Genomic DNA, 7,747 nt, shown 5'->3' with positions numbered 1-7,747 from the left:
GCCTTACCTAAACCATATGTGCTGAGTATGGAAGAAGAGGATGTAGTTCAAGGAGTAAATTAGTACCCAATATTAGGTGCTGCCTTGACATCTGAAAGCAGGTGGGCCTTGAATAGCCAATCCGTAATATTTTATATCAAGAATTTCTCAGGCATATTTGGTACATAATATATTTTTTCATGTCATTTATTAATATTTAGTAAAACTATTTAATAAGATATAACACTTTGGAGAGATGATATATTCTTTACTTATGGAATGCTATGTTTTTAATATTTAGAATGCCATAGGAATATCTTAAATCTTAATAATTTTAATAATTCTATTGAATGTAGTCATTACAAATGGATATTGTATAATGACTGAGAATTATTATTATTTTTATTTTTTATTTTTTAGGCGAGGCAACCCTTGGTCGACCTCATAGATTGCAAGGACCTTGTCAGCTTACAATTCCTTTTTTAAAAATTTTTTGATATTTTACGCCCACAGCACCTGGTCTTCCTAGGTGGTCTCCCATCCAAGTACTAATCAGGCCTGACTCTGCTTAGCTTCCAAGATTAGATGGGATCGGGCTTGTTCAGAGTGGCATTGCCATAGGTGTCTGAGAATTATTTATGTGTTGCTCTCCTTAAGAGATCTACACTAGAAGGAAGATTAGACTTAAACATCTCAAATTATATCAACTATTTAAGTTGAATTTCAGTTCTTTTGTTCATTTCTCTAGATCCTTTAAATCCTTTAAAAGCTGTTTCTTCCTTTATATAATTTGAGAATTTAAATACAATTCTTATAAAACCAGAAAAATTACTGAGATAGTTATGTCTCTTTTATCATAAACCATTGGTGAAATAAGATTAACCTGAGACTTTCTGACCTACAATACTAACATATTGTAAAAAACATATTACAAATTCTAATTTCTTCTTTGAGCAAACTATGAAAAAGAAACAACTTCTATTTGTCTTCTGTGGCCTTTACCACATATCCCCTTGAAAGACCATATTAAAAAATAACATGTGATGCAAGGTATGATAAATTTTCTGCACATTTCTTGTTATGCAACAGGGGATCACTTAAGCCAGTAAAAACAACAATAACCCACAATCCATGATTAACTAGTGCAGATTGGTTGTGATTTTAAGTACATTTTAATTTTTATTTGAGCATGCCAATTCGCAACCATGTAAGTGTTCTGAGATAATTTTCTTTGTTATCTTTATTTCTGAGAATAAAAGCAATTATGATAGTTTAGATATAATTGGAAAATACAAATGTAATTATTGTTGTTTTGGGAAAATGGTGCCTTAAAGTGAGTAAAGGAAGTAGTCTATTTTTAAGTCTTACAGAGGACAATCACAAAAAATCTGAACATTTAAAAATAAAATATTGTAGATGGAAAGGGGACTAAATATACTCACTAGCATAGCAGTCTGACATAGGGGGCAAAAAATGGAGATTTGGGAATGTTTCATATTAGATACTGAAATATTCCAAATTGTAAAATCTCATCAAGATTCTACTAGGTCCAGAAAATTTATTTTTGCAATCTATATTAGTAATTTTTTAAAAAGTCACATTTTACTCCTCTGCAGTTTCACATTTACAATATAGACATAAGTAAGATATAGTTACAAATAAAGTGGCATATTCAAAAATTCCTATGATCTTATTTCCAGACAATTATTTTTTGAATTTTTATACATGTTACAAAAGTCAAATCCTCTTGAAATGTAAACAGATGGCCATCTCTGCATCTATCACTTTGGGCCTTTGGAAAAATGTGCATGCGTGTGTATGTGTGTATGTGTGTGTGTGCATAATCCCCATTCCTCTTGCCAAAGGAAGAATGGGTGTTAAAACATAAGTTGCTATACTTCTTAGCACCTACCATAGTAGTAAATATGTGATGATTTATGTATTGTTTGTTATTGTTTGTCTCTTCCTCTAGACTCAAACAATGTAAAGGCAATAGTACTGGAGTACTAGAAAATACTTACAATATATGTACATCCGCATATAATATACATATCATATACATGTATATTTCTTATTGATGCTGTAACAAATTACCATAAATTTACCTACCTAAAACAGCACAAATTTACTCACATAATACATATGCACTTTCTGTCATTGTGCATGTGTGTATAATGGATAGAATTCTCATTGTACAAATTTAGGATTAAAATAAATGTATTTTTTATTTATTTTTCAATAATACAGTTTTATTTACCTTTTGATCACTGATTTTATAAAGGTCTCAAAAACAACTTCAGTCATGTCAGGGTTGTGTCCATAAAACATCAAAGCCTAGGGTGTGAGTGTTTGAGGGGTGACCAAGAGAGTCCCAGTTCTTCAGCCCCTATAACTTTGCCACTGAGATGTCCTCATTCCTGTTAGAGAGAACACATTACTTGGAAACAAGAGGTCATCTAACTCCTATGTTACATGTATTCACCCATCTTTTTATTCAAAAACTATTCATTGAGTACATATGTGTGTTAGTCCCTGTACACTTGGAACATAAAACATGAATAAGGCTTCATCACTAAGCTCAAAAAAACTACTACCTAGTAAGGTAGACTCATAAATAAATAACTGTAATACATTCTTTTAAGTGCAATGACAGAAAGTGCATATGTATTATGTGAGTACCAAGAACAGGGATCTAATCTAGCTTGGGAGTGGTGTAAAGTTTGATTAGCAAAGTCTCCTAGATTTGCTGACAGGTGAGCTGAAACTTAAAAAATGAGAGTTAGCTAGAAGCATATACATACTGCTAGAATCAAACCTCGAATTTCCTTGAGGAATAGAAATATATTTTCCATTCATCTCAACAAATAATTATTGAACGGCGATGCATGCTAAGGAGAATTATGATGACTCATGAGAATGTTCAATACCAATACTTCCTCTTGTCAAGGGGATTAGGGGAGCTTCTCTGAGAAAGTTACAGACATTAAACAAATAATTACAAGTGTGATGAGCGCTGTGGAGCAATGCTATGGTAATGTGGGGAAAATAATTTAACCTAGTCAAGAGGGTCACGGACTGCCACACTAGGAAATTGATGTTTAAATTGCGACCTTAGGGATAAGCAGCATTTAACCAAGGAAAGGAGGAAGGGACAAAAAGTAGAGTAGTGGAATATTCTGTCTGGCAGGAATGTAGGGAGAGGCTGAGTGTAAGTTCTTAGAAATCAGGTTAGGAGTTTGAACTTTATTTTTGACTTTTTGGGAAACCTTTAAATTTCAAATTTGGAAATAACACAATAATTTTAAAAAGATCCTTATTTTTAAAAGATCCTTTTGGCTGTAGGAGGTAGAGCTTAAATCAGAGCTGGGTACTGGAAGAAGAGTTAGGAAGCTGTTATAACATCCAGACAAGGGCCCAACTGACTTGGCTGAATGGTGTCAGTGGGCATGGAGTAAAGTCAGTCCATTCAAGGAATATTGACGAGGTAAACTATTTATTAAGTTCTTATGTCGAAGGCACTGTACCAAATTCTGGAGCTACTATGATGTATGGCACAATTCTTGGCACATCGTTGTTAAATATTTTTAAATTGGTTGATGTCGGAGACAAAGAGTAGCAAAAGACAAAGACATGGGTCAGACCATGGGAGTTGTGTACTCCATGTGTCATTCCAGTGTCATAAGCAAGGGTAAGCGAACATTGTGGCCTTTTCATTTTATTTGTCATTTAGTGCCTGTTTGGACAATGAATTTGAGGGGACAAGAATCTAGATATGAATAGAAGTAAAAAGACCATGGGAATAGTTCAGATGAATGATGACAAGACCTGAATCAGGATAGCACTAGGAGATACAGAAAGAAAAGAAATGCTAGTGAGATATAGTTGAGAAACAAAATTAGAATTGATGACTGAGGTATAAAAAGATAAAAAAACTAGTTAATTATGATTCCCGAGTTTCTAATATCAAGGTTGAAAGGACAAACAAGATATAGATGGCAGGCACAGAGTAAGCACTCCTGAACTACTTATGGATGACTGACTTGTAATTACATCCTAGATTATCCTGTCAATTTAAATCCGATTATAATTCTGATTTAATTTTTATCTGATTTTTTTTTACATAATGAATCCAAGTTTTTATTTTTATTTAAATCATTGATGATAATTGATTCGCTGTTTTTTTTCTTTCTGATGCTTTAATATAACGTAGTGTGTATGTGGGGGGGAAGGGGGTCCCAGAAGATAATTTCTTGGGAAAAAATTCATTATTAATTTATTCATTTTTTGTAGTCAATACACTTTCTCTCATGTTTATAAACTGTTCACTTCTCTGAGCATTGGAAAAAAATACTAAATAGTTGTTTATTTTTATATGAATAGCTTTCAGACAAATTGTTTACTGATATTGATCAAATTACAATGAAAACTGCACACGCATTTCCCACAGTGCTATTATTCTCAGATGGTCACCCCAAGCAAAATTACATTCTGGGTAAAAAGGAAGAAATACATGAAACATACACTCCTGAGACCAACAAAAAATAATTACAAAATAGCTTCCAAATCCCAGACTGTCAGTGCCATGCAATACAACTCATGTCCTTTGGGGTTTCCAACACTTACTGGTTATTGCTGAATGCATTTCGTCACACATCTTGTGACACGTCAAACTTTGAGGCTGCAATTTTTTACTTCATTTTGTGAAAGGCATAACTTTAATTTTATAACAATATAGTAGGTATTGTCAGTATTCATATCAAGAAAGAACAGCCAAATACTCAATAATGAAACAAAAACTTTTCATGGAAGTGCTTTAAGCTCTTGTTTCCTACTCTATTTCTTCCCAAAATCTGTTTGTTTGTTTGTTCGTTTGTTTGTTTTTAGCTCTAGTTCACTTCTGTTGTGATCAAAGCTCGACTTGCTATTCCTCCTACAAACTTATTGGCTTCAGTCTCATATTTGATTAATTTATAGATACATTAGTTAGAATTTTTTAAAGACAGAATTACAAACACATAAATATTTTTCATAAATAGAAGAGAATTATGAGGAAAATATTTTTTATGCAGAATTTTTTCAAAGTACACAAAGAAAAGAACCATTTTCGGCCTTTCCAGGTTGCCAGCCCTGGGAACTGCTCTTCGTGACCTCCAGTCACTACAGGCTAATTACACGCTCCTCTGAATTCGGTTAAACAGCCACAGCGCACCATAGAGCTCCAGCTCTGGGGAAAGTTTGAATGAAGCTGACTTGCTTTCTTTAAAGTACATAGGATTTAAAAGTGATATTTAAGAAATCATTATGCTAAACAGAAGCCGTTTGTGGAAGTGAACTGCTGAGAATATCTTGTTTCTTTAGAGCTTTCCAAGACAATGAAAACATCTAAAGATCTTCTTGATCAGGCAGCTGTAACAAAAAAAAATAGTCTGGTTTATTACCTGGTAATGACTTTTAAAAAACATCAGAGCCACAGGTTAAAGTCCCTTCCTTTCAGACAAAAACTTTCAGGTTATTTATTGCTAGAGCTTGTCATACTAAGAAGATAAACGGGTGCTTGGTTTGATAAATATTTTCTCTATAAGGTGAATGTTTTTAAGCAGGAGGGTTTTAAAAAGTTAGGGTGTTGGCAATCCACCCATTGTTTCAGGACACAGTTTTCCCAGTGGGGATTTAACATTTTCTTTGTAAGGAAAATGGCCCATTTTAACAGTTCCCTGTAAAAATTGGGTCCTAAAAAACAAAGTTAAAGTTCCCTACAACCTCTTACTTTTTATAACAGGCAATCTGTCAACTTTCTATTGTAAATTTTCTTCTGTCCCCAAGCGATCAGTCCTGGTTAGTTACTACTGTCTTATGAAATAAATAAAATAAATAAATAAATAAATAAAATAAAAGAGAAGAAAGAGAAAGGTGGAAGGGTTCACTCTTAATGCTGTCATTCCTGTCACTGCTGCCGGCAATCACAGGTGGGATGTGGACCCTATGGCTAGTGAGGCTTACTTAGCCACTGAAACTAATGTTTTTGCAGACTGGTGCAGCTGACTGCGGATTCTCAGCAGGAGACAGAGAATGTCGCTTTCCCAGTAAAATTTACAGGTATTATCCATCCATGCCAATGTTCACTTTGTTATCAAACTGCGATTTGAGTTGGTCATGAGCACAACCACTTTCTGTAATGCAAAATCGCCAGCTCAGAGGTCTGAGTGGGGGCCAGAGTCAGCTGCTCCACAAAGCTCGAAAAATGGGTCCTCAGCTACCTTATTCTAGATTCAGGGGCCATCACTATTGTACTAAATTGTTTTGATTCTCATGGGCATTTTATCTTAGTAACATGTTGCTCTTCACCATTCTTCTTGCTTCTTTACACCTAGGTCTTGGAGAGGGCCTTCTCCACCACCCCAGCTTGCATAAAAACTCTCTTTGGGAGGAGATATTGAGTTTTGATCAGTTACTTTCCAGGAGGCTTTGGGTTTTTTTGTTTTTTGTTTTTTCAAATCTATCTCTTCATCAGTAAACTTCAAGCTTTAATTATTAAATTAAATAAGCTTTAAATAATAAAGATCTTCCATTATGTATATGGCTACAACTTTGTATGTACCATAAGTTTTTGAAAAGCCTTCTACCCAGATCTGTATCCGTACCATACCTGTGTTCCCTAATCTATCCCTTGCTCTATTTTTATCCCTATCTCTATCTTTTTCCCTCTTTTCATTCTATATCTCCAAATAACATATTTTTTAAAACTTTTTCTGGGCTTAGCTCTGTTAAATTTTACTAGTAATAGTTCATTGATAGGTTAATAAATTGGTGTTTTAGGATCTCAGTGGTGATTTTGTTTTGAATTCAAAAGGTAGCTGAAAAAGAAATCTGGAAAAAAATTAAGGCACCATGAGGAAAATCTTCAGAGCTTGATGAGCAGTGATATGAACTGATGATGAAAAGCAGATATCAAAGATAACTCCATGCATAACCATGTGATCAAAGTAAACAGTACTGGTGGGATCAGTGTCATTAGAAGAGTCCCTAATGAACTCTAGATGCCAAAATCCTTGACAAAATATCAGCAAACCAAATTCAACAATGCAGTAAAAGGATCGTGCACCAAAATCAAGTGTTATTTATTCCAGGGTTGCAAGGCTAGTTCAACATCAGCAAGTTAGTCAATGTGATATATCACACTAACAAAATAAAGGATAAAAATTATATAATTATAATTATATAATTATCTCAATAAATGCAGATAAAGCATTTGACAAATTTCAACATCTATTTATGATAAAAGCTCTCAAAAAAGTGGGTATAGAGGCAATGTACCTAAACATAATAAGGGTCATATGTCACATTATAACATTAGATAACATTATACTAAAAAATAAAAACTGATTTTCCTTGAAGATGAGGAAGGATGTCCACTCTTGCTACTTTAGTTCAACATAGTATTAGAATTCCTAGCCACAATCATTTAGCAAGAAAAAGAAATAAAAGGCATCCGCATTGGAAAGGAAGAAATAAAACTGTTACTATTTGCAGATGACATGATACTACGTATAGAAAACCCTAAAGATTATATCCAAAAATATTAGAACTAATAAATTCAATAATATTGCAAGATGCAATATAAACACGCAAATATCTGTTCTGTTTCTATATACTAATAACAACCCATCAGAAAGAAAAATTAAGCAAACAATCCCATTTACAAACACATCAAAAAGACTAAAATACCTAGGAATAAATTTAATCAAGAAAATGAAAGACTTGTATACTG

The 7,747-nt window shown here is 33.5% G+C and overlaps 1 pseudogene; it reads right to left on the bottom strand.

Annotated features, from left to right (window-relative positions):
- Positions 1-483: 483 nt before the first annotated feature.
- LOC120618645 (uncharacterized) lies at positions 484-602 on the bottom strand (annotated as a pseudogene).
- Between the last annotated feature and the right edge of the window lie 7,145 nt (positions 603-7,747).

The sequence above is a fragment of the Pteropus medius genome, unplaced genomic scaffold (assembly GCF_902729225.1).
Source record: "Pteropus medius unplaced genomic scaffold, Ma_sr-lr_union100, whole genome shotgun sequence".
NCBI lineage: Eukaryota > Metazoa > Chordata > Mammalia > Chiroptera > Pteropodidae > Pteropus > Pteropus medius.
This window is presented reverse-complemented; position numbering and strand designations above follow the sequence as displayed.